We start from the raw sequence: 26,757 nt of genomic DNA on the forward strand, positions 1-26,757 counted from the left end.
CAAAATAATTGCTATAATATTTATAGCTAATATATATTAACTTTGATTTGTCCAAAATGAATGTTATTAACTTCATTTTACAGAGCAGTTAAGTACTTGACTACAGTCACTCAGAAAGTAGAGGAAAATGGGCAAACCCTGTTCTTTTTTTTTTTAAGATTTTATTTATTTATTTGACAGAGAGGGACCCAGCGAGAGAGAGAACACAAGCAGGAGGAGTGGCAGGCAAAGGGAAAAGCAGGCTCCCTGTTGAGCAGGGAGCCCGATGCGGGGCTAGATGTCAGGACCCTGGGATCATGTCCTGAGCTGAAGGCAGACGCTTAACGACTGAGCCACCCAGGCGCCCTAACCCTGTTCTTTTTGACTCTAGAAATTCTCTTTTAAACCTCTTTGTATGCTGTTTTAGTGGTTGCTCTAGGTATTACATTATGCATACATCACTCATCACCTGTCTACTGGTGTTGATATTTTACCCTTTTGAAGTGTAGAAACCTTACCTCCCTTTAAATCCTTTACCTTCCCCAGTTTCTATAACTTTCAAAATTTCCTCTACCTACATTTAGGACCAAGTTAGATATACTTTTTTGCTTCAGTCATCAAACATAATATGGAAAACTCAAGAAGAAAACAAAAGCCTATTGTATTTACCCATATTTTTGAATTTTATTTATTTATTTTTTCATTTTCTTTTTCTTTTTTCTAAGTAGTCTCCATGCCCAGCATGGAGCCCCACGCAGGCCCTGAACTCACAACCCTGAGATCAAGACCTGAGCTGAGATCAAGAGTCAGACTCTTAACTGACTGAGCCACCCAGGTCCCTTTATTTATTTATTTATTCATTCATTCATTCATTCATTCATTCAGTAAACTCCAGCCCCGATGTGGGGCTCGAACTCACGACCCTGAGATCAAGAGTCCCACACTCCACTCACTGAGCCAGCCAGATGTGCCCTACCCATATTTTTATTCTTTCAGTTGTTCTTTCCTGACCTCCCAGAGTCTTTCTGTTAGCATTCTGAGTAGGGAAACACCCAGTTCTCCTGCATATCCCCTTTACTGCTGAACTCACAACACTTCTGACACCAGACTTGTGGGGATTTTCCTCCCCCAGGCAGTTGGCATGTCCTGCAACTTAACACAATTCTGACACTGTTGACCTGAAGGTGGGGGCCGATCCCACCGGTTGAGGGCTCAGTCCCACAAGACCGCCCTCACCCTACTTTAGATGCCAGTCATTAAGTGTATTGTCCCCTGTGCTTCTGAGTTCCCACAGCACCCTCACTGGGTTTGATGAATTTGCTAAAGCAGCTCAGTTTACTTCCTGTTTACCAGTTTATCATAAAAGGATATGATGAAAGATCCAGATGGAAGAGGTGCCTCGGGCAAGGTACGTGGGAAAGGATGCACCAGTCTCAGCACCTCCATGTGTTCACCAACCCAGAAACCCCCAGAGCCCTGTACTATTGGGAGTTTTATGGTGGCTTTACCACATTTACCACATAGGCATGATGGATCATTAACTCCATTTCCAGCCCCTCTCCCCTCTCTGGAGAATGGGAGGTGGAGCTGAAAATTCTGAGCTTCTAATCATGGCTTGGTCTTTCTGGTGACCAGACCCCATCCAGGAGCCCACCAAGAGTCACCTCATTAGAACAAAAGACCGTGCCATCACCTAAGAAATTCCAAGGGATTGAGGAAGTGTCAGGAACTAGGGTCAAAAACCAACTATTAGAACAAAAGATGCTGCCAGTGCGCTTATCACTTAAGAAATGACAGTGGTTTTAGGATCTCTGTGCCAGGAACTGGGTGCAGAGAGCAATATGTATTTTATTTTCTATTTTCTACCATATATATATCTGTTTTCTATAATAAATAAGCAAACAAGAAAGTAAATAAATCTATTATCTCACACATTTCCTTCCTGCTTCAAGAACTCCCTCTAGCTAACAAATTCTCTTAGTTTTCCTTCAATGAGAATCTCTTTATTTTTCATTCCTAAAGAATAGTTTCACCAGATAGAGAATTGCAGGATTGTTACCATACTCAAACTTGTCCATGTCCCCAGTGCACAGTAAGCCAATGTCTGAGACGCTGGTTTTGAAGCAAAGAAAGCTTTATTATCAGAAGGGCAGCCCAAATCTGCCTTGCCCTGTTGAGCTTACATGCATGAGAGAAGGGTAAGGGGTTTCTTAAAACCTTCAGTGGGGGGGGGGGGGGGTTGAAACAATCCAGAGGTGAGCATTCTTCTGGACAATGAGGCACTATTTTGGACCTGGCATGATCAGATATGTCAAGACCAATGTTACCATCCCATTCTCATCAGTGGGTAAACAGGGAGTAGGAGTGGAAAAGGTTAATTAGGTAGGGAACAGAACAATGTGGAGCTAAGTTAATAATGCAACTAATACAACTGTAGTTCTTCTTACGCTTTCAGAGTAGGTCCTGGAGCCAGGTGTCAGGCTCAGGCTGACAGTCTTTCTCTCACCACTCTACAAATGTCACTTCTTCTGGCCTTGGTTTCTGATGACAATTTGCTTTCCTTTGAATGGTTTCCCCTTACAGACAAGGTATTGTTTTTCCTTTCTCTGCTTTCAAGAACTTTTCTTTGGCTTTAGTTTTCTGAAGTCTGATTATGATATGTCTTGGTATAGATTTCTTTCAGATTATTTTGGGGGGGGGGGTTTGCTCTCCTTGAATCTGTAGGTTGATCTGTCTTTTGCCAAACTTGGAAGTTTTTCTCCTAAAATTTCTTCTTTTTAAGTTTTTCTCTTAACAGTTTAGTAGTTTTTAGTTTATTCACAGAGTTGTGCAACCATCACCATAATCAATTTAAGAACTTTTTAAGAACAAGATACTCCATATGCATAAGCAGTACCTTCCCAGGACTCTCTCTCTCCAGCCTGTGGTAACCACTGATTTACTCTCAATGGAATTGCCTATTCCGGACATTTCACGTAGGTGCAATCGCACAATATATGGTCTTTTGTAACTGGCATTTTTGAATGAGCATTATGTTTCAAGATTCATTCATGTACCTGTATCAATACCTCATTTTGTTTTATTGCCAAAAAATACTTCATTGTGTAGATATACCACATTTTTATTTATCCATTCATCAGTTGAAAGACATTTGAGTTTCTACTTTTTAGCTCTTATGAATAATGCTGCTATGAACATTTTTTTAAAGATTTTATTTTTAAGTAACGTCTACTCCCAACATGGGGCTTGAACCTACAACCCTGAGATCAAGAGTCTCATGCTCTTCTGACTGAGGCCAGCCAGGTGCCCCTGCTATGAACATTTTTGTACAAGTTTTTGTGTGGACTAGTGTTTTCTTTGGGGGTATATATCTAGGAGTGGAATTGCTGGGTCACACCGTGATTCTCTGCTTAACTCTTTGAGGAACTGCTAACCTGTTTCCCACCATGGCTGCACCACTTTACATTCCCACTGGTGATGAATAAGGGTTTCTCTACATCTTTGCCAAATTCATTTTGTCTTTTGGTGATAGTTATCCTAGTAGGAATGAAGTGGTATCTCATTGTTTTAATTTGCATTTCCCTGATGACTAAGGATGTTGAACATCTTTTCATGGCTTGTTGGCTATTTGTTTATATTCTTTGGAGCAATGTCTATTCAGATCCTTTGTGCATTTAAAAAATCAGGTTATTTGTGTTTTTATTGAGTGGAATAGTTCTTTAGAGAGTTTAGATACAAGCCCCCTATCAGATATATGACTTGCAAAAGTTTTCTCCCGTTCTGTGGGTTGTATTATTATTTTCTTATTTCTTTGGCTATTTTTTTCAACTTCCTACTGGGACGTTGATGACATAAGCATTAGATCTTTTGTTGTAGTCCCATATGTATCTGAGGCTCTGCTTATTTTTTTGTAGTGTGCTTATTCTGTTGTTCAGATTGGGTAATTTCTACTGTTTAAGTGTAAACCAACAATACTAGGAGAGGGTGGGGAGGGGTGGGAAGGAGGGGTGACAAAGGGGCATAAGGAAAATTTTGGGGGTAATAGATATGTTTATTATTTTGGTTGTGGTGATGATTTCATAGTGCTTTCATGCGCATATGTCAAAACTTACCGAAGTTTTGGTACGTTTAGATCTGTGCAGTTTATGTCATTTAAACCTCACTGAAACTGTTAAAGAGTTATACTTACAACCACCAGGGGGCAGGGGGCGCTCCTCCACATAGTCCCTGTTCTGTTTATCCAATGAGGCAGGACCTACTACAATGTCGAAATTGATGATTCTAGTAGAAACGTGTACCTCTGCTCTTTCAAAGAAATATTTTGTAGTTAGGAATGCTTGCTTACTACCTAGATAAATCATTCCAATTTGCAATGCTAGAGGTGGGATCCCCGGGGGCGTGGATATAAACACCTTCCAGCAACAAGATTCAGGTTAAGCTTTCAGATTGTGCTACAAATACTGTCTTGAAAGAATCACATTTGCTCCTCTTCCTCTCATGAGGATATTCAAATTTCTTTCAGCTGCAGATCACTGCATTCAAACTAAGGTTTACAAACCCAAAGTGTAAGTCAGGGTTGGGGGGCAGCTGCAAGAAGCACGCGGGGTCTGGGGACCATAGCTCAGAGGCCACCAACTTGCTGTGTGACATCAGTCACGTTGCTTAATCACTTTATGCACCTCTAGCCCCCAGTCTCAGCTTTCTAAAAATGAGGAATGACATGAATGTTGCTTATAAAATCGACACTGCCTGCCGGGGCAGCCTGGGCCCGTATTAGAGGGAGGGGAGCACGTGAGCAAAGTCCACGGAGGAGAACTGTGGCTGGTGGGCTACAACAGACAAGTGGCAGTCCTGGGAGGGGCTCCAGTGTCCTCTATTTTGGGGACTCTTGGACCTGGGTAAGGTGGGACTGGCTCCTCTCACCAGTCCAGCCCCGCTGCTTCCTTTTCAGAAAAAGGCAACACTTGCTGGCAAATGAGACCCGGACACAGGGCAGAAGGTGCCTCACTCTGAGCATACTTGGGAACAATGACTGTCCTTGTGCTGTAACCTGTATCAGGCAAGGGCACCCCCTGCCTTTTTCTCAGCATGAAGTCAGCGATCCCAGACCCTCAGACATTTGTCCATTACTTTGATGTTGAGAGCCTCATTCTTACAGAGAATATTGTTTGGCATGCATTTATGTCCTGTGACTTAAAATTTTTTTAAGGATTTATTTATTTATTTATTTGAGAGGGAGAAGGAGGAAGCAGACTCCCTCCTGAGCCTGGAGCTCCATGTGAGGCTAGATCTCAGGACCCTGAGATCATGACCTGAGCTGAAATCAAGAGTCTGAGGCTTAACCAACTGAGCCACGCAGGCACCCCTTAAATTTTTATTCTATAATGAGCATGGTAATGGCTGACATTTATTGAGGACTTAACACATACTAAACAGAGTTGTAATCCACTTATTTGTTTAAACTAAAAAGCCCTTGAGCGCTGAGATTCCCAGATTATAAAACTTGCTCAAGGTGACAGCCGGTAAGAGGCAGAGCCAGGGTTGGCCCCAGGCAGACAAGCTCCAGTGTCCAGCCCCTAAGAAGCTGGAGAAGTTCCTTTATCGAGGAATCTTGGGGGCGGAGGGGGGAAACCCAGCACAGAGGGTCTCGAGGAGGTCACAGGATTTCGTAGAAGTTTGGAAAGAAATCTCCGGGAGCTCTGAGAAGTAAAGGAACTTGTGCCTTAAGGGATGCATAGAAGTTGTGTGGGTGTGGGAGGCGATCCTCCAAACTGAGGGACTGCCAGGTGAGCGCCCTCAGAGGCCTGGGAGTGGGGTTAGTTCCAAGCCTTAGCTGGAAACTCTGGGGGCCCGGCGGGGCGACCCCTGCTGAGACGCGGGGCTGCGGGGGCTTTTCGGGAGCGGAGGGGGGGTGGGGGTGCGTGCAGCCGCGCAGGCGCGCGGGGTGGGTCGGCGGCAGGGCCCCGGCTCCCGGCCTGCCTCGCTTTCCCTCCCGGCCCGACGTCGGCGCCGGCCCGGACGCTGCAGCCCTGGAGCAGCGCAGAGCCCCCAGCTCCCAGCTGAGAGGCCGCTGCAGGCGGGCGGCGCCCGGAGGACGTCAGTTCTCAGCTCCCTGGGCCGTGGGAAAATCTGGCCGTCTCCGCCTGGGAGTTGCCCAGGGCGAGAGCGCCCTTGTGTTTGGGTCACCGTCGGTACACGCTCCAGCCTCGGGAGTGTCCCCAGCCCTTACTGGACAGCGGGCCTGCTACTTGCCCTTGGGCTGGGCTCCTGGACTCTACGTGCAGGAAGGAGACTTTGTTCTTTTTCACCAGGAAGGCCCCTGTCCTGTCCCCCCTGACACTGCAAGGCTGAGCCGCTGGTGGCTTAGGGAAGGCTCTGTGCGGATCTAGACGCTCCCGCCGGACACCACGCTTTCTGAAGGGGGTAGTGAGTCAGTAAGCCCTCGCTGTTTCCTTTGGGAGCACCACCCCCTTGCCCGAACCCGGTTAGATACCAGGATTTCAAGAGAGATTGAAGCCGGAGGCAGGTAGGGGGCACCAATTTCTAATAATAAAAAGACAGCAAGCTGGGGCTGCTCTAGCTTCCTCGGGCCTCAGTTTCCACATCTATAAAACAAGGGATGGACCAAGTGATCATTAACTGGGGCTGAGACCACGACTTCAGGCTCACTGGAGACAGATCTGGATACTGCGGCACGATGTGAGGTCACAGCTACCCCCCCCCCCCCCCCCCCCCCCCCGCCCCCCCGTCAGGAGATGGACATATCCCTAGGACACTCACTCATGGTACATTCCTGAGCAAATAGCTATAAGCCCTGAGCTTAAGGTTCATCGTTGGCAGTGGTGCCTCCTTGGGAAGGAAGCTGCCGCTGGCCTCCTAGTTGTCCGGGGAGGGCCCACACTGCACAGCAGGGCTGTATTATTTTTGTCTCATCATGTCCCGGCGATCAGCTCAATTCATGTCTAGTAAACATCAACCAGGAGATTCTCTCTTTAAGGACACTGCAGATATAAGTAAAAAATCAGGGTAAGATTTTCATCTGACAAATGCAGCCGCTGCTGCAGAAGTGTGGACCCTAGTTCCATTGGGGATTCAGCTCACCAAAACTGATATTAAACTCTCTTCAAAGTATGTCATCTTGGGGGCCCAGGACAGAGGCCCCGCATATGTTTTCTCTGTCTCCTAAGGCCAGACCTGGGAGAAGTCTCTTGGGGCAGATCCCAGGGGATGCATCAAGGGTAGGGGGGATTGCCATCAGCATGGCCAAGGGCATTCTTCCAAGGCAAACAGAAGCCCATGAGTCATGGTCTCTGTGGCTCTCAGGAATCTCTTGATGACTCTTTTTTTTTAACATAGGCTCGACACCCAGCATGGAGCCCAATGAGGGGCTTGGAACTCACAACCCTGAGATCAAGACCTGAGCTGAGATCCAGTCGGATGCTTAACCAACTGAGCCACCCAGGTGCCCCCATACCTCGATCTTTTTAAAGGGGAGTCTGACGTCACTCAGGCCTTTTGCTAATGCTGGGATCACAGCAGTCTTCACAGGAGACTCCACAGTTGTACCCCTTCCTGATGTCCCCTTGGTGAGTGGCAATCCACTTGCAGTCTCTTCCTGCCTGGATGCTGCCCTGCCCTTTCTAAAGGCTCCACAGAGATTGTGGTGGCAATACCCTTTTGGGTTCTAGTCTTCTCCTGGGGAGCAAGGCTTCCCCTCCAACTGCCAGCTCTCCTTACCTGTTGCCCAGGGGGCTTTATCCCTGTTTACCCCATGCCTGTAACCTGTGACCAGGCCTCCAGTCGCCTTTGCCCTCTGCTCCCTGGAAGCCCTCAGACTGGCAGCCCCCACCCCAAAGCTGATAACCCCTCTTTCCCTGTGTTGAAACAAAACCTGGAGGAATTCCTTTTTTTTTTTTTAATTTTTAAAAGATTTTATTTATTTATTTGAGAGTGTGAGTGTGCATAAGGTGGGGGAGGGGCAGAGGGAGAGGGAGACACAGATTCCCCACTGAGCAGGGAGCCTAACGGGGGACTCCATCGCAGGACCCTGAGATCATGACTTGAGCCAAAGGCAGACACCTAACTGACTGAGCTACCCAGGCACCCCAGGAGTTCCTTGTCATTATGTTGTGCCAGAGGAAGACGGCTGCTTCAAAGCACTAGAACAGGAAAGGACCTTGCTGGGGTCAGGCGGGAGGTAAAGGCACTGAGAACAGATGGCAACACTTCTAACAATGGAAACAAGAGCAAAGTTCTAAGCGTTCTGTCATGAAAGTTTTAGCAAAATAAGATTACAGGTTTCTCTGCTATCAGAAAGTAGAGCATTTCTATGAAACCATTCATAAGCCAAAATGGCATAATTTGAAGAAATAATTACCATTAATTTATATGGGAAAAACTTTGAGCATTCCCAGACCCAAAAAATAACCTCTCTTAGGCTTTTCTGAAACCTTAGGACATATCTTGCTAGTGTGTGCACAAAAGAAATCCGGATAAAGTACAGACTCAAAGCTCTGGCGGCCGGAGGCTGAGAGGCTGAGTGTAGTTCCCGGGGAAGGAGCTGGGTGGCGCTGCTCTCGCTCTGGGCACACCTCTGTGACAGCTCACTGAAAAATAAACACTGCACAGCTATTTTTGCCTTTTGCCTTTTTTTCATAAGAGCAAAATCCAATTCGGATTTCTTACAGTTGGCGAAAACAGGTAGTGATGCAGGTGTTTCTCGTAAAAGCGAAGCAGCCTAATGCAAACTTTCAAAAAGCAGGTATACCTGTCTTGGTTGGCAAGAGTAAGAACAAAAGGACCCCTAAAGTTTCCTTGAGAAGGCAGGAGTGCTTTTTTCTCAGAAACTGCATTTACTCAGGACTGAATAGAATTTCCCAGCTGGGGTGAACGGGGTTTGGGGAAAATGCTGTGAGGACAGGGTTTTCAAGATAGTTCAGGAAAAGGCAATCTTTTACCACAGGCACACACACACACACACACACCTCAGATGTCCTGTGTGTTCTCAAGATGGTGGCATTGCCAGGGCTTTTGTGCCCTTGAGGTTCACAGGAACAAAGTCTGATGTCCTCTCAGTAGGGAGCTATGGGGGAGTTTCTTTGACCATATGATTTAAGCCTGTGAGTCAGACACTCCACCAGGTCACCAGATTATAGCTTTTCACTTGGGAAGGGCCATGAGGTTGGTTAGGTAATGAGAGCTTATACATGGTGTCTTCGTGGCCCTTACAGAAGCTTTTGAGGCTGCTAGCACATAGACTCTTCCACTCAAAGCTGGGAGGGCTGAGAAATCCTCTAAGGATCTAATAGTCAGCCCGAAGTGGGCGAGGGGAGGGGGAAGGCGTCCACTTGGATGGCAGCCATAGTGCCCTCCTCCTCACCCCCTGCTACTGTTCTATAGTCAAATGACCCACTGCATCCCTGGGTCCTGAGTCTCCTTTCTAACGGAGCCCTCACTGTCACAGACTGGGATGACTCAAGTCCCGGGGAGCACCCGGCCAGCTGGTCACCCGAGTAGGCGGGGTGGGGGGGCTGGGGGGTGGTGACTGCCTGCCCAGTGGACAGGGCAGCAACCTCCCAGCTGCTGTTAACTCAAAGGACACTGCTGGCTCCAGAGGGCCTCTCCCTAGGACTTCCCAGCCTTTCTATGGATGAAGATCCCTACTTAAAATTGAAAACGTAAAAAATAAAAATCACAGATTGGCCCCCTACCTGAGACACTTATAATAGTAGGTGCGCTTCTAGTAACTGTTGATAGAGAAAAATAAAACCTATAAAAGGCTTCTCTGAGTTCAGCAGTGTTTTTAAATGATGTTGTATTGTAGCTATCACAAACACATCCACACATGTTTGAAAAAGAGCACTAAAGAGTATATAGGTGTTTGTACGCAGATGGACACTCAGATGCAATCCTCAGGATTATCAGGGCAGGGACCACAAGTCTATGAAGTCTGAGGTCCCCCATTTCCCAGAGAGAGCTGGATTCAGTAGTGTGCACACAGACACACACACTCCTGCTTCACTTTGGCTACATCAGGCTATAAGGTCTGTGGGATCCATGTGATCTCTAAGACCCTAAGGAATCCCTAGATCTCAATGATGATGAAGCTGAGGCCAGGACCTTCTGGGATCTTCCTGGTCAGTGGTTCCCAAACCTGGCTGTCCTTAAGAAGCCTCTAAACAACTTCTCAAAAATGCAGGTTCCTGGGGTGACTGGGTGGTGCAGTTGGCTAATCGTGTGGCTCTTGGTTTTGGCTCAGGTGTGATCTTGGGGTTGTGAGATCAAGCCCCAAGTCAGGCTCCAGGCTCAGCGTGAAGTCCTCTTGGGATTCTCTCTCCCTCTCCCTCTGCTCCTCCCCCCACCCCCGTTCTTTCTTCCTGTCTCTCAAATAAATAAATAAATCATTTAAAAAATACAGATTCCTGTTTCCGTCCTGGGGCAACTGGATCGGAATCTCCAGGGCTTGGACCCTGTGCTATATATTTTTTTAAAGCTTCCCAAGTCCATGCAGTGCATGAAAAGAAAACTGCATCAATCCCACATATTCATCCCCAAACCAAAATCCCCAATAAATTATGGTGCATATAAAGAACATTAACGCCATTACTGTGTTGGGCCCTGCTGAAATTGGCAATTAATCCCCTTTCTGGGCGAATCTTTACTTTGATTCCTTTGATCTCAGAAAGATGAACTTCCAAGACACCAAGAGATAGAGACTAGCAACAGTGTTGCTCACCCCCAGCCATCTTTCTACCAAGGGTACAATTTCTCCTGAGCCTGAATGTCCTGGACTCTGGAGCTGGTGGCTCACTTGTCCGACAGGCAGACACAGAGGGGTTTGGCTGCCATCCATAACCAGGCACTGAAGGCATGAGCAGGTGGATGTGTGTGTGGGGGGGTGTTCTAAATGGTTGCTTCTATCCCTTGAAGCAGAAATCACAGGTCTGGATCATAGCCTAGCTTGGCTCCATCCTCCTTCAGGACCTGAAGTGTGCAATTCTTCACTAAACAATAAGCAAGCCCAATCGCCAAAGACTGATCAGACAAGGAAAGTGTGCAGAGCTACACGATGTTGCTACCTGAGGCTATCTTCCAGTAAGGGGACTAACAGATACTGGTGAGACTTGCTTAGGAACATGGGCTCTGGTTTATTCTCTCTGTCCACTCCCCTGAGAAGGAGAAATCATCACACGATGGGGTTAAGGTGGCAAGAAGGCTGCCAGAACAATGGCTCCAAGGTTAGTTCAACAATAGTCCACCAGTGTAATTTAGTAGAATAACAGCTTAAAAGGAAAAGCCTTGTGATGTCTCTAAGAGAGGCCAAAGAAAATTGATCCAAGTCATACCCACTCTTGATAAAATTTCTTGGCAAACTGCGAGTAGAAGGGAACGCCTTTAATGTGATAAGGGGTCCTGACCAGAGTAAACCTTGAACTTAGCGGTGAAAACTTAGAAACATTCCTTCCATTCAAAGATGGGACAGGACATGCATGCCTGCTCCTCTACCATTCAGTTCTGTCTTGGAAGTTGACCCAGCATAGCAAGACAAGAGAAGGGACAGGAAGGAGCAAAGCAGTCTTCACTTACAGGGGACATGATTGTCCACCTATATTATCCAAGAGGATCAATGGATAGACTCTTAGAGTGAATACAAGTGAGGCTCACGGTGGCCAGATACAGGTGACCCCATAGGAAATCATCAGGAGGCCAGTGCCCCGGAATGTCCAGTTAGAGAATGTAACATCAAAGTAACATCAAAGAGGTTCCAGCCATGATAGCAACACAACTATAAAGAACACAGAAACACACACAACAGAAAATATGCAAGATTTTTAAGAAGACAACAAATCTCTACTGAAGGACGTAAACATCTTGATCAAATGGAGACATGTGATGTTCATGGATGAAAAGACTTGGTAGGCAGTTGTGTACATGGATCTGGAACTTGGGTGAGAGGCAGGGATAAATGGACTTGGGAATCATTGGCGTGGATCTGAGTGATTTCTCCAAGGAAGATTATGGACATGGGACGGGGGGAGAAGAGAAGATGGCTCCAGTTGGAGTGTTGAAGGTCACCAAGCCAGAGAAATAGGTGGGAGACCAGGACAGTGAGGTCACTGAAGCCTAGGAAGGAAGCAGTGTCAAGCAGGGGGGCCAACTGATATCAAATGCTGGTGAGAAGTTGGGGAAGAGAAATGTTCATTGGGGCCCATTGTACTTCGTAAGGAGGAGTTAATTAGTGAGCTAGGAAGGAGCAGCTTTCTGTGGAGCAGTGGGATCAGAAGCCAGATTACAGTGGATTGAAAATAAAAATGAGCACCTGGGTGGCTCAGTCGATTAAGCACCCAACTCTTGGTTTCAGCTCAGGTGGTGATCTCAGGATTGTGAGATGGAGCCCTGCATGGGGCCTCTCTCTCTCTCTCTCTCTCTCCCTCTGCCCCTCCCCCCTCATGCACATTCGCTCTCAAATAAATAAATCAATCAATCTTAAAAAAAAAAGAAAAGAAAAACGTTCTTTGGGGGGTAAATATGGCAGATGAAACATGCATATCTACTTTAGTGCTCTCTTGAAACTATACTCAAATGATAGTAAAGGTTGTTTTTGAAAGGCATAAACCTACAAGGACAGGACTAATGAGAGAAAAAAAAGTTTAGAAGCTGGAAACCAGAAAGACTGTAACTAGCTTTTCAGACTAAAAAACCCCCTGAACCCTGAGGAGGCAGTAGGGAAAGCCTAGAACCAACCCAATCTATAACACGGAATCCTCAAAAGGCTTGGGAACTGTTGATGCCATGGAACTCTAGAGGTTGGGCTGAAGGAGTCTAAAATAAGAATGTTCCCCCTTTGGGCTCCCACAGGGCAGGGCGCCAGTCTATCCCCTTTGGGCTGGAGAGTGAAAGAGCCTGCTCTGGGGGAATCTAACTAGGCAAGAGGAAAGACTAACAGATAGTGGTATTAGAGATTCCTTTAATAAACAGTCCATCCAGATCACCCTGCAGCGACACTCCAGGAAAGCCCACCCTTGTACTCAGAACTTAAATATGAGCTGTCACTCAAAGCAAACTGCAGATTAATTCAACCAAATATTTAAAGAATAAAACAATGCCAATCCTACACAAACTCAGAAAATGGGAAAGGAGGGACAACTTCCCAACTCATTCTATGGCCAGCATTGCCCTAATGTGAAAACCAGACAAATACATTACAAAGCAAGAAAACTAAAGACCAATAACCCTTATGAACAAAGACACAAAAATATTTGGTAAAACATTACAAAGTTGAATCCAGTAACATGTATTGTTATATAAAAACATTAAAAATACACCATGACCAAGTGGAGTTCATCCTAGGAATGCAAAGTTGGTTTAACATTCAAAAATCAAGTGATGTAATCCACCACATTAACAGAATGAGGAAAATCCATATGATTATCTCAGCAGATACAGAAAAAGCATTTGACAGAATTTGGCAAAATTCAACAACTTTCATGATAAAATCTCTCAGAGAATTAGGAATAGAAAGAAATGTCTTCAACCTGATAAAGACCATCTGTGAAAAAGCTGCCACAAATATCATATTTAATGGTGAAACACAGAATGTTCTCTCTCTAAGATTGGAAACAAAACAAAGATGTCCAGTCTTACCACATCTATTCAACATTGTACTAGAGGTCATAGCTAGTATAATAAGACAAGAAAAAGAAATAAAAGGCATCCAGATTGAAAAGGAAAAAGTAAAACTGTCTTTATTTGCAGATGATATGATTGTATGGGTATAAAATCCTAAGGAATCTATGAACAACTTCTAGAACTAATAAGTGTTTAGCAGGATCATACAAGATCAATACATAAAAATCAAATATGTTTTTATATATAGCACCACATATTTTAAAATTAAAACTTATTTGCAATAGCATTAAAAAGGAAAATGAATAATAATATGTGCAAGATATGTATCTAGAAAACAAAACATTGCCAAAAGAAGTTAAAGAGATTAAATAAACAGAAAGATAGACTGCATTTAAAGATTACAAGACTCAGGGCGCTTGGGTGGCTCAGTCGTTAAGCGTCTGACTTCGGCTCAGGTCATGATCCCAGGGTCCTGGGATCGAGTCCCGCATCGGGCTCCCTGCTCCTCGGGAAGCCTGCTTCTCCCTCTCCCACTCCCCCTGCTTGTGTTCCCTCTCTCACTGTGTCTCTCTCTGTCAAATAAATAAATTCTTAAAAAAAAAAGATTAGAAGACTCAATACTGTTAAAGTATCAGTCCTTCCCAAGTTGAGCTGTAGATTCAATGAAATCCCAGTCATAAACGCTTCAGGGTTTTTTGCTGAAATTGACAAAGAATTTATATGAAAATATGAAGGATAAAGAAGAGTCAAACAATTTTGAAAAAGAAGGAAAAGGGGGGCTTACAGTACCTGATTTCAAGACTTATTATAGAGGTACAATGACGAAAACTATGGTATTGGCAAAAGGATAGACACATGGATCAATGGCACACCAAAGAGAATCCAGAAATAGACCTACACATAGAGGGTCAACTAATTTTTGACAAAGCCTCCAAGGTAATCCAATGAGGAAAAGGATAGTCTTTTCTTTTTTCTTTTTTTAAAGATTTTATTTATTTATTTGAGACAGAGAGAATGAGAGACAGAGAGCATGAGAGGGAGGAGGGTCAGAGGGAGAAGCAGACTCCCTGCCGAGCAGGGAGCCCGACGCGGGACTCGATCCCGGGACTCCAGGATCATGACCTGAGCCGAAGGCAGTTGCCCAACCAACTGAGCCACCCAGGCGCCCCAAAAGGATAGTCTTTTCAACATGCAATGATGGAACCCTTGGATATTCATATGGGGAAAAAATACATCTTGACCTTACTTTAGGCTAAACACAAACATTAACTCAAAATGGATCATAAACCTAAATATAAAAGTTAGTTCAATAAAATTTCTAGAAGTTAATGTAGGAAAAAATCTTCAAGACCTTGGGTTAGGCAAAGACTGATGTGTCTGAGAAACACAAAAAGCACAAATCATAAAAAGAAACAGTGATAAACTAGTCTTCATAAAACTAAAATCTGCTTTTCAAAAGACAGACTGGAACAAATATTCACACTACATACATCTGACAAAGATCTTGTATCCAACTTGGGCCATGTATTCCTCTGAATATTTATAGTTGCCTCTCGTTAAGTGTGGATTCCATACCACAAATTCATCTACTCACTAACACTTATTTGTGACCCCAAATTCAATACTTGTGGCACTTCTGCAGTCACTTGCGGCAAAAAAATTTGAGTTTCTGGATGTGCACATTCTGGCTGGGGTTGACAAGCTGATGCTCTGCTTTGTGTTTCAGCCCTCATGCTGTAACCAAATGTCCTTTCTGTGGTCTGTGTCATGCCACGTGTCTTGCAGTTTTGTGGGTTTTGTTAGTGGTTTTGCTTTTTAAAATGGTGCCCAACCATAGTGCTGGCTGGTACAAAAAAGCTGTGATGTGCCTTATGGAGAAAATACATATGTTAGGTAACTTCCTTCCTTCCTTCCTTCCTTCCTTCCTTCCTTCCTTCCTTCCTTCCTTCCTTCCTTTTCTTTCTTTCCTCCCTCCCTTCTTTCTTTCAAAGATTTTATTTATTTATTTGACAGAGAGAGAGATAGCGAGAGAGGGAACACAAGCAGGGGGAGTGGCAGAGGGAGAAGCAGGCTGCCCGCCGAGCAGGGAGCCCGATGCGGGGCTCGATCCTAGGACCCTGGGATCATGACCCGAGCTGAAGGCAGATGCTTAATGACTGAGCCACCCAGGTGCCCCCCTTTCTCTCTTCCTTCTTTCTTTTCTTTTTCTTTCTTTCTTTCTTTTTCTTTTAAGATTTATTTATTTTAAAGAGAGAGAGAGAGCGCATGTGAGAGAGCGTGGCGGGAGGGGTGGTGAGGAGAGGCAAGGGGAGAGGGTAAGAGAGCCTCAAGCAGATTCCACTCAGGGTGCAGCCCAGCCTAGAGTTTGATCCTGAGATCACAACCTGAGCTGAAACCCAAGAGTCAGATGCTTAACTGACTGTGACACTCAGGCTCCCTGTGTTAGATAATTTTCAGGAATAAATTAAAATGCTGTTGGCTATGAGTTCAATGTTAATGAATCGAAAAAATAGATAAAATACGGTGTCTTTAAAGATTTTATTTATTTATTTGACAGAGAGAGACACAGCGAGAGAGGGAACACAAGCAGGGGGAGTGGGAGAGGGAGAAGTAGACTCCCCGCTGAGCAGGGAGCCCGATGCGGGGCTCGATCCCAGGACCCTGGGATCATGACCTGAGCTGAAGGCAGACGCTTAATGACTGAGCCACCCAGGTGCCCCTCAAGTCAGTGTTTTACTTGGTAAACATGTCTGAGACCATGCATCCCTGGCTGCTAAGCACCATGGCGGACAGGGCTAGAAAGGTAACAGCTTTATTTTGAGCAGGGGGCAAAGACAAGGTAGCACTTTACAGCTACATTGTAACTAGATCCTGCATCTAAAATACGGTGTCTTTAAACAGAAACACACATAAAACAAGTTTATATATCTGTCAGATGATGAAAATGTTGTGACCAGAAGCTCATAAGAACCTAATCCTGTATTTAGCCTAGGAGGGTATTTGCTAGGTCAGTGTTTGTGGTGACTTTATAGGACATAACTACTGCAAGTGAGAATCAAATATATATCTGATACACACACACACACACAGAGCCCAGTAGAAAATGTGAAAAAGATTTCAACACACACTTCACAAAAGCAGATATACAAATGGCCAATAAGCACGTGAAATGTTGTCTGACGTCAGTAGTTACTAGGAAAATGCATATTAAAATCTTACCCACCAGAAGGACTAAAATTTAAAAAGACTGATAATATCAAATATTGGTAGGAAGAGGAACTGGGACTCATGCATTTCTGTGGGAATGCAAAATAGTACAGCCATTTTGAAAAGCAAAATGGTTTTCCTATAAACCTAAATAGGCACTGACCACATGACCCAGCTATCCAACAACTAGGGTTTTTTTTTTTTTTTAAGATTTTATTTATTCATTTGAGAGAGAGAATGAGAGAGAGAGCATGAGAGGGGGGAGGGTCAGAGGGAGAAGCAGACCCCCTGCCGAGCAGGGAGCCCGATGCGGGACTCGATCCCGGGACTCCAGGATCATGACCTGAGCCGAAGGCAGTCGCTCAACCAACTGAGCCACCCAGGCGCCCCCAACAACTAGGTTTTTACCAAGAATAAAGAAAACGTGTTCACACAAAGACAAAGCTTTATTCATAATATCTCAAGCTGGACCAACCCGAATGTCTATTGACAGATGAATGGATAAACAAATTATGACACATTCATACAATGGAATACTAGAAAAAACAACCATAAAAAATAATGAATTTCTTCTTTTTTTTTTTTTAAGATTTTATTTATTTATTTGAGAGAGAGAGAATGAGAGAGAGCACATGAGAGGGGGGAGGGCCAGAGGGAGAGGCGGACTCCCCGCTGAGCAGGGAGCCCGATGCGGGACTCGATCCCGGGACTCCAGGATCATGACCTGAGCCGAAGGCAGTCGCTTAACCAACTGAGCCACCCAGGCGCCCAAAATAATGAATTTCTTAAAACTGGATAACATGGATGAATTTCATAGACATCATGATGAGCAAAAGAAGCTAGGTATAAACGAGTATATTCTGTAAGATTCTATTTATATGAAACTATAGAAATGGCAAATCCATCCATAGAGACAGAGAGCAGATGAGTGGTTGCCTGGGGCCGAGGGGTGGGAGCCTAGGATGTTGACTGAAAGGGACACAAGGGAACTTTTCTATGTGATGAAAATATTCTATAATTTGATCAAGGTAATTGTTACATGGGTGTGCGTGTTGGTCAAACTTATCAAAATATATGTGAAAATGGGTACATTTTATTATAGCCTAATTATCCCTCAATAAAGTTGGTGAAATAATTTCACCTGTACTCTCCGAATGCACAAGGGGGCACCTCCTTCACCAGTCTGGCTGTGAAGTGAAGAGGAGGTTGATGGACAGGTTTTGTTTGGGTTGGTTTCACTTGGGTTGTTTTTACTTTCTTGTATTTTAGTTTTGCTTTTTGTTGATCTGGTTTTGCCTCCTGTTGGTGTTGGTGCCGTCTGGGAAGAGGCAGACATGTGAGCGTGTGCCCTGGTGGAAACCTCAGCAGGGAGGAGAGCAGCCACGGAAGGTTAGGAGGGGGAGTGCTGGGAGAAGGCGTGGGGTCTGGGAGTGCCGGAGAGCCTGGCCTTGGGCAGGTGAAGGGGCAGTATGTGGCCAGGAGGATGGGGGTAGGTTTGTAGACTAGGAGGGATGGGGCAGGAAGAAGGAGCCCAGGAAGGACAAGGCAATGGGGAAGTTCCTCTGATGGGCTTCTTCTTTTTCTTCCTTTTAAAGTTTTGGAAGTAGGAGATGAGGTCTCTTGTGGTGCTAGAAACACGTGACCAATTGGAGCTTGAGGAAAGATGTGAGTTTCACATTGTTTTGGGCTATGGATGGGCCTCCGTTGCTGGTGGAGTTCCTGCGGAGGTTGGAGGCAGGGAGCGTGGTGGCCAGACACACCAGTTTGGAGAGCCACAGAGTGTTCTCAGCACCCTGGGGGTGGGGGGAGGACAGAAGATACAGAACATTTCTCCTTGCCTAGGGAGGAGGGAAGGGTCCCTGATGCCCACCCTCTGGGCAGGTGGCAGGAGAGTGATCTGACAGGTGACTTTGGCCCTAGTGCTGAAGTAGGGACCTGGAGGGAACGAAGGCCGCATAGAAATCAGAACACCAAACCCACATCTGCCACGTGGTCACATCCAAGAAAGGAAGGGGTCCTTTTACTCATCTTTGTCCTCTCCCAGCCACCTGATGGCTCGCGGACCCTGCCGGCTTCTGGGCTTCATCAGCTCTTTCTCACAGCTGTTGGGGAAATCACTTATCTGGGCCTAAAGAGGACGGAGCTTGCTTAGGCATGCTGGGGCCTGCTTACTGCTCCTCAGGACTGGGGGTGGGTCGTTGTCCCACTCCAGCAGGAAGAACATGCTCATTGGTGGAGAAGTTTGGGGCTGTGCAAGAGTGGATTGTGTGTCTGAAACAGCACCATTCAAGTCTTCCTCTCAGATTTGCAAGGGTCTCTTGCTTAAATGCAAGCATCTTCTGGAACAGGAACCCCTTTGAGCTCCAAAGATGAACGGGGCAGCTGAGAACCGGTGTCCAGACAGGCCAAGGGGCTGGGGGCGGGGGGCAGTGGGCGAGACGAGCGCTGGACGGAGGCAGGGGGATGTCAGGGATGCATCAGTCCATGTGACACTTCTGCAGGGCTGGCTCCATCTCTGCTTCCATCTCCAGGTGGGCCTGCCCCGGTTCAAGGCTGGGCTCAGCCTGGGCATTACTCAGGTGGTCATTATTCAGTGTCAGAGAGCCTGCTTCCTCATCTGCACAGGGGAAATGATCATAGCATCTACCTAGCAAGATTGTCGTGAGGGGATAGCAAAGAACTTGTGGGGAACTCTTAGCTTCAGTCCTACTGAGAATGCCCTCCAGCCATTGGGGACCCACATATGTAACACAGGAGGGAACAGAGCTGAGCAGGATGAGGGACAGGCGGCCCCCGATGACCACAGGGCAGCTTTCTCTGTCCCTCCATCACTCCTCTCCCCGCCACCTTCCTGCAGAGGGAGGTGAGAAACCCCTGCCCCTTCCATTACAGCGGGGGGCTGTGCCAGAGCACGGAGGACAGCCAGTGGGGCCCCCCTGAGAGGCCAACATCGTTTGCCCGCTAGCAGCAGGGGCCGGACACTGCCTGCCGCGGGTGACTGGGGTGAAGGGCAGGGCGGCTAGCTGTGGCGACCTGCTCCCTGGGCACGCGGTCTCAGCGTGCACTCCGGGTATTGTTTACACCAAGCAGGGCCTAGGCCAAGACTGGGGGCCCCAGCCCTGCTTTTAGATGTGAGAGGTCCATGGAAATATGCTGTCTGTCCACCTGCACCTCCCCTGCCGGCCCTCACTTCCTGGCCTGGATGGGAGGAATGCAGAGGCCCGGGGGCCAGTTCACATCCCCCTTCCTCTGCCACTTTCCATCCTGGGAGCTGCATAGAGGCCGTCGGTCCTTCTGGCCTCATTCTATCCTGTCGGGGGGGGCAGGTGCGCACAGGTTTCTGCAGAGAAACCCGCCAGGCCATCTGCCCGGGAAGCGGTGGGGACGTGGGGTGCTTGCAGGCTTAAGGAGCAGAGGCTGGGGTGTGGAGAGACAAGATACCCAGGAGCAGGAACCGGCTGGGTAGGGGGACAGTGCCCTGGAGGATGTGGCATGTCAGCCAGGCAGGGTTCAGGCTGGTGGATGACACCATGACCACCATCATCACCGTCACTGACATTCATGGTGTCTCATGTCAGAGTGTGCTGGGTGCTTTGTGCATGACGTTTGAGGACAGCCGTGCCCCTCACTCAAGCCATTGCTGGATGCGTGTCCTGTGTAATGCTCAAGATGGTCATCAGTTCTAACCCCCGAAACTGAAGACCACGGGGTCTCCCAGTGGACCACCAAGCCTGGGTATTTATCCAGGGATGGCTCTTCTCCCCGCCCACCTTGCCGTGTCACCAGCACAGTTTGCTAATTCAGCTCTGCTCTGTTCACCACAGTGCACGAGGCAGAAAGCAGTGGGGTGTCTTAAGCAGGGTGTAATGCCCTCGAGGTCCATCCATGTTGTCACAAATGGCAGGATTTCCTTCTTTTTTATGGCTGAATAATATTCCTTTATTCCTTTATAATATTCCTTTAACCCATTCGTCCAGGTTGTTTCCACGTCTTGGCTGCTGTAAATAATACCGCTGTGAACAGGAGGGTGCCCGTATCTGTTTGGGATAGTGACTTCCTTATGCTAAGTGAAATAAGTCAGAGAAAGATGAATACTGTGTGATCTCACGTGTGTGTGGAATCTAAAAAAAAACCACAACAAGTGCGTGGAAACAGGTGAGATTAGTGGTTGCATGAAGTGGGGGGTAGGGGGCAGGAGAATTGAGTGATGGGGTCAAAAGGCACAAACTTGCAGTTACAGGTGAGTAAGTTCGGGGATGTGTGTATAACATGATGACTACAGGGGCGCCTGGGTGGCTCAGTTGTTAAGCGTCTGCCTTCGGCTCAGGTCATGATCCCAGGGTCCTGGGATCGAGCCCCACATCGGGCTCCCTGCTCTGCAGGAAGCCTGCTTCTCCCTCTCCCACTCCCCCTGCTTGTGTTCCCTCTCTCGCTGTGTCTCTCTCTGTCAAATAAATAAATAAAATCTTAAAAAAAAAAAAACATGATGACTACAGCTAACGACACTGTTCTGTATATTTAAAAGTGGCTTAAGAGTAAGTCTTAAAAGATCTCAGCCCAAGGAAAAAAAATTTGTAACAATTTTTTTGTAATAGGGATGAGATAATGGATATTAATTAAACTCATTGTGGTAAGCATTTCACAATATATACACATATTAAGTCATTATGTTGTACACCTTAAACTTGTACAATGTTGCATGACAATTACATCTTAATAAAACTGGGGGAAAGAGGAGGGCAGCAGGGGCAGGAAGACAAGGGGATGGCTGGCAGAGGAGGGTACCTGGGGGCCCAAGGCTGAATACCAACTCTGGCACTAACTTGCTGGGTGCTGGCCGGGTCTCTTGGACTTTTGGATCTCCTGTTCATCGGCAACTTCTGTGATCCCTCCCAGCACCGCTGTCCCGCCTGACCCCAGGGGAATGGGGGCTTCAGGCTGCTCAGGCCTGGCTACTGATGCCCAGGAAACGGAGGGGAGCCAGGGTCTGGTTGGATGACCCTGACTCTCTCGGGCCTTCATGGTGCACTTCACGTAGCGGTCAGAAGGGCTCTGGAGGAAATGGCCCCTTTCAAGGGACTGAAGTTTGGTTTGCTAAATGGGGCTATTTTTTTTTTTTTTAAGAGCTAGAGAGAGAGAGAGAGTGCGAGCATGGGGTAGGGCAGAGGGAGAGAGAGAATCCCAAGCAGGCTCCACCCCGAGCCTGGAGCCCTGTGTGGGATTGATTTCACAACCCTGAAATCATGACCTGAGCTGAAATCAAGATTTGTACACTTAGCCGACTGAGCCACTCAGGCTATTTTAAATAGGGTTATTTTAAACTATGTCATGGCCAATTAAACGTTCAGTTCTGTGGGGAAAAGCAAAATATCCAAGTTTCTGATGTCAGGAACATGGTTAACAAATAAAGACAAAGCCAGTAACCATCATGTGCCCAGGTTAGAAACTTCAGGATCATTCTAGACCTTTCCCTTCATTCCCATAATGGTGATCACTGCTGGCACTTCCTCAGGCAAGGGAGCTGAGGTTGAGAGAGAGGCCACACGCCTGGGTGAGCTCAGAGATGCATGCCCTCGGCCACTCCCTTCTACCGGCTCTCAGTCCACCACAGTCTGGTCAGGCCTATCCCGCCTCCCCAGCCCAGCCTGCATGCCTGCCCCCCCATACCCCCACTGCTGCCGTCCAGACCCACCGCCATCTCTTCTTAGACATCTGCCACCGTCCAACGGGGATTCTGCCCCCCAGTGCTCCTTGGGTAAAAGCCAGGCTGCGGCCTCACCTTCAGGGGCACCCCAGGTCCTCATAACCTCCTGAGACCTCTTCTTCCCCACCCTCCCTGGGTTGGATCCCCACCCTGGCTCTGCCCAGGAAGGCCCTCCCTGCCCTCTTTGCCCAACAAAATCCCCCTCATCTCACACCTACCTCCCAGGCGGGCTGGGCTTCTGGCTGGGTTTTGCCCACACTCCTTGTGTGCCGGTTGGAACCTTCTTATCTCGTCTGTCAGTGTTGTGGGTGTGAAGAACGTGCTTGGCCTGTCTGTGCTCCTTGCTCCCAGAGGGACAGAGACCCTATCATGGTGAGATGTGGCACATGACAGGTATCTTTGGGGCTTTGAAGCTAGACACCCTGGAACTGGAATCACATTGACTTGCTGTGTGAACTTGGTTAAGTCGCTTCACCTCTCTGTGCCTCATATTCCCCATCTAAATGACATCCGTCACATAGGATTGTCCTGAGGATTATGTGAAGAGGTCAGCACATCACGTAGTACTGGGAACATGGTGTCATTGGCGAGTCTTCCCCCCTTCCTGTCCCTGGGTGTCTGTCCTAGTGAGCTTTCGTTGCCCGTGCATTGGCTGAGAGAAGCCCTGGACGCTGAACACACTGTGTGTATCAAATCCCTGAGCCTGGCACAGTGACTGTCCCTGTGGTACCTGAGAGGGAGCCCTGGCATCTGCCCCCAGCACCGCACCACGGCTGCCATGGCCAAGCGTGACGGAGACAGAACAAAGGCCTTGAATCATGCAAAGAGTGGGCAACATCACTGTTATTTTAAATGCCCTGGGCAGATGCCCATGTGTGCAGGGACACTCCGCTGGGCCAGAGGCTCTTTGTCCCTTGAAAGGCCCCATTGTGACCCCCGAACCGGCCCCGAGTGATTCCCGGGACAACAGGCCCTTGTGTGGGCCCCGAAGGCCTGCTCACTCAGGCCCTCGGCTGGCAGCACGAACCCTTTGCTGTCTCTGTAAGGTCAGCGAGGGGAGGCCTGAGATCCCCCATGCGGGTTGCTGCCAGGGTTCTGATACGAAGGGCTTTGTAGAGTTGGCTTCTAACTGCTGATGAAGCTCAACTCCCATCAACTGTCCTCTCTAGGAGAAGGGCAGATCCATTGGGGGCCCCCTGGGAGCAGAATGGGGGGGTCAGGGATTGGTTCGCGGAAGAGGACCATCTGCGGATGAGGCCCCCATCAGGCCACCCTGCCCTGCACGGGGAAGGCCACTAGGAGAATGCCCCCAGAGCCCCTGCAGTCACAGGTAAGAGTCCCCACAGTGTCCTGGTTGGATTTGCTCCGCAGCTGTCTGTCACCGTTTGCCCTCCCTTGATGCCGGCCCTCGCCACGTATTTGCGGTGACCGTGATTTGTTCTGTTCTGCAAGCTTTGGCTTGTGGTCACATCACAGACATCAGCTTCTTAATTCTCTCTTAGATCCATGGAGGGATTCTGCTCTTTGTTCCATGACCTTAAAAGCATCCAGTTATTCACCTTCTTGCGAAGGATCCGCTGGACTGGGTGGGCCTTTGGCTCTCTGGACGCTGCAGAGCGGAACTTGGTACCTGCCTGGGCGGGCACTTTTGTCACGACTTTGCAGCCCGGAGCTGCCACCCCTTTCAGTACGACGCCACATGGCCCCCTGCACACCCTGCCAAGAGGCTGGGCTGTCCCAAATGCTGGCCTCACCCCCGCAGATGACCCCTGCCCGCCGGTATCAGGGGTACTCCGAGGGCTTGTCTCACTGTCGCTTCCTGAGAGGCAGGGGGTGGGGGACAGACTGGTGGAAGGACGGGTCTGGGCAGCCTAGGGCAGGAAGCAGGAGGAGCCGGCCAGAGACCCAGCTCCAGTTCCCGTCAGCTGAGTGAGCCTGTCTCCTCCCCTGTAAAACGACAGGATTCGCTATCTCCTGTGGCCACTGTGGGGATGACAGGGGGCTACACGCATCCATGGAGGCTGCTTACACAGTGCTGGGCCCAAGGCAAGAGCTCCAGAAATGGAAGGCGAATGGTCACACAGGTGCCCAATGGGTCCTCTGGGCAGTCATGTTTGGGTGTTGGTGCTACCCTACCTTTGGCCCGTCAGGGACACCGAGCAAGCAGTATCTAGGGAATGTCCCATCTGCCCTTGGGCTAGAACCAAGATATACCCCAGAGAAGGACCCATTCTCTTCAAGACCCAGAGGCAAAGAGGTGAGACATGCCGGCTACAGGAAGCTTTGGGGGGCAGACAGCATCCCACACCATCCACGGTCCCCGCAGAGCAGGTGCTCAGTCGATGCCCGTTCCGTGCGATCCGAGGACCATTTGGCTATTGCCCTGCAGACTTCTTAAATGCTGGGGTTTCCAGAGGGTCAGTGCCCTTAGCAGGAAGGCCTGCCCAACAGTCAGCCCTTGCCCCGCAAACACCTTCTAAACAGCAGGGTGCAGAAGAGCTGAGCAATGAGACACACGAGCAAGGAAACTAGAGGAGGTTCCGGGGCGGGGAGGAGGGTCTGGGCGAAGGGAAAAGCAAGACCAGGAGAGAGCATTTTTGGAGGCTGGCCATCCATTAACATCCAAGGAGAGCAGGATGCAAGTCAAATGCCAGATGAAACTGCAAGTTAAAAAAAAAAAGGACTCGGTGGGAGGAATGAGAAAATCTTGTCAGAGAGTCACCTGCAAAGCCTTGGAGGAATACGGATTTTATCCATTTTATTGTTAGACCAGTTTGCACATGAAAAGGAGAAAAGAGAAAGAACAAATCAAGATTCCTTTAAAGAGAATGATTAAAATTCCAAAACACTGAGGAACCTTTGGGAAATTGAAGCAAGCCTTCGGTTTCTCTTTTTTGATGGGGGCCAAAAATGCTCCTCCATTGGCATCGTGTTTCTGGCTCAGCAGCATGCAAACAGGCAGTTTTGTGGGGAATAAAATGCCCCTTCCCTCAATCAGCACTTGATTGCAAATTTTGTTAAACACACGACAAACTTCCTATCATTTCTTCATGATTTTTAATGTGTACTTTTTCAGGATAAAGCCTCAATCAAACTTTTTGCTCCTAATTTACTATGAAATATTTACTTCAATTTTGTTTAAAGTGGATTCACTAAAAGTGGCCTTTTTCTGGTACAATTACCCTGGGATCATAAAGGATCTCCTGAAAATACCACTGAGACCCCATTTAGTCAAGGCGTCCCCAAGTTGGAAGGGGAGTAAATGTCAGCTTGCTAAACCTCTGCCCGAGGCTTGAATCTTCGTTCTATGTGGCCACTAGCAAGAGGTCGTCCAGCCTCTGCCTGTAGACTTCCATAGCTGGGAGGTTTTTGAGGCACCTATTTGGTGCCCAGCTGTGGAATATCATTAAATTCTCCGAGCAAACGGACAAAGCAGCATTTTAAAATGGAAACTGGGCTTTCAGGATTGATTCCTAAGGGAGCGCCCTCCTTCCTAACTGCCCCCTCTCCTTTCAATCCAGACATCCACACCTAAAACATGGCACTCACCACTTGTCCTCTTACTTCCTTTCCCTCAGTAGTCTGGTCCTCTCGCTCTCCTTGGGAGTGGCCCAAGGAAATTCTAAAAAACAGTTTATTACCCTCATCCCTAACTGGAACAAGCACAAAGCACACTGCCCAGAGAATTTCCGATCAGCTTCACGAGGAGTGAGAAGAAACTTTTGCACCTTGTTTTCTTTTGGCTTAAGGACTTTTTTTTAAGTAGGCGCCACACCCAGCGTGGAGCCCAGTGTGGGGCTTGAACTCATGACCCTGAGATCAAGACCTGAGCAGTGATCAAGAATCAGATGCTTAACCGACTGAGCCACCCGGTGTCCCCTGGCTTAAGGACTTCCTAATGAGCACAGACCCCTTTGTCTTGTAGGGGGTCTATGTTCCATTAGAAAGAAGGGGTCCCCCGGGCTGGTACTTGCCGAGTTTCCAGAGAGGGCAAAGCCATCTGACAAGCGTGGTAGCTGGGGAGGGTGGGATACCCAGTGACGGGCTCCCTGGCAGCGTGGTGGCCGAGCTTATGCAGCTATCATGTGAACTGCCATTTGATGCTGCCTTTAGAGATTCCGTCTGAGCCAAAGGATTCCTCAGGAAGAAAGCTGAAGTGATGGAGTCCCTGATACTGGGAAATTAAAAACAAAACCCCCCAAACACCCCACAAAAGTACTGAGCATAAAGGCACTTTA

General features: G+C 47.7%; 1 non-coding gene across 1 annotated transcript; it reads right to left on the reverse strand.

Annotated features, from left to right (window-relative positions):
• Nucleotides 1–16,354: 16,354 nt before the first annotated feature.
• LOC123326099 lies at nt 16,355–16,485 on the reverse strand. Its single transcript, XR_006540882.1, has one exon. It is a non-coding gene; the product is annotated as a small nucleolar RNA SNORA63 (small nucleolar RNA).
• Nucleotides 16,486–26,757: the final 10,272 nt, after the last annotated feature.

This window comes from Neomonachus schauinslandi, chromosome 10, assembly GCF_002201575.2.
Source record: "Neomonachus schauinslandi chromosome 10, ASM220157v2, whole genome shotgun sequence".
Lineage (NCBI taxonomy): Eukaryota > Metazoa > Chordata > Mammalia > Carnivora > Phocidae > Neomonachus > Neomonachus schauinslandi.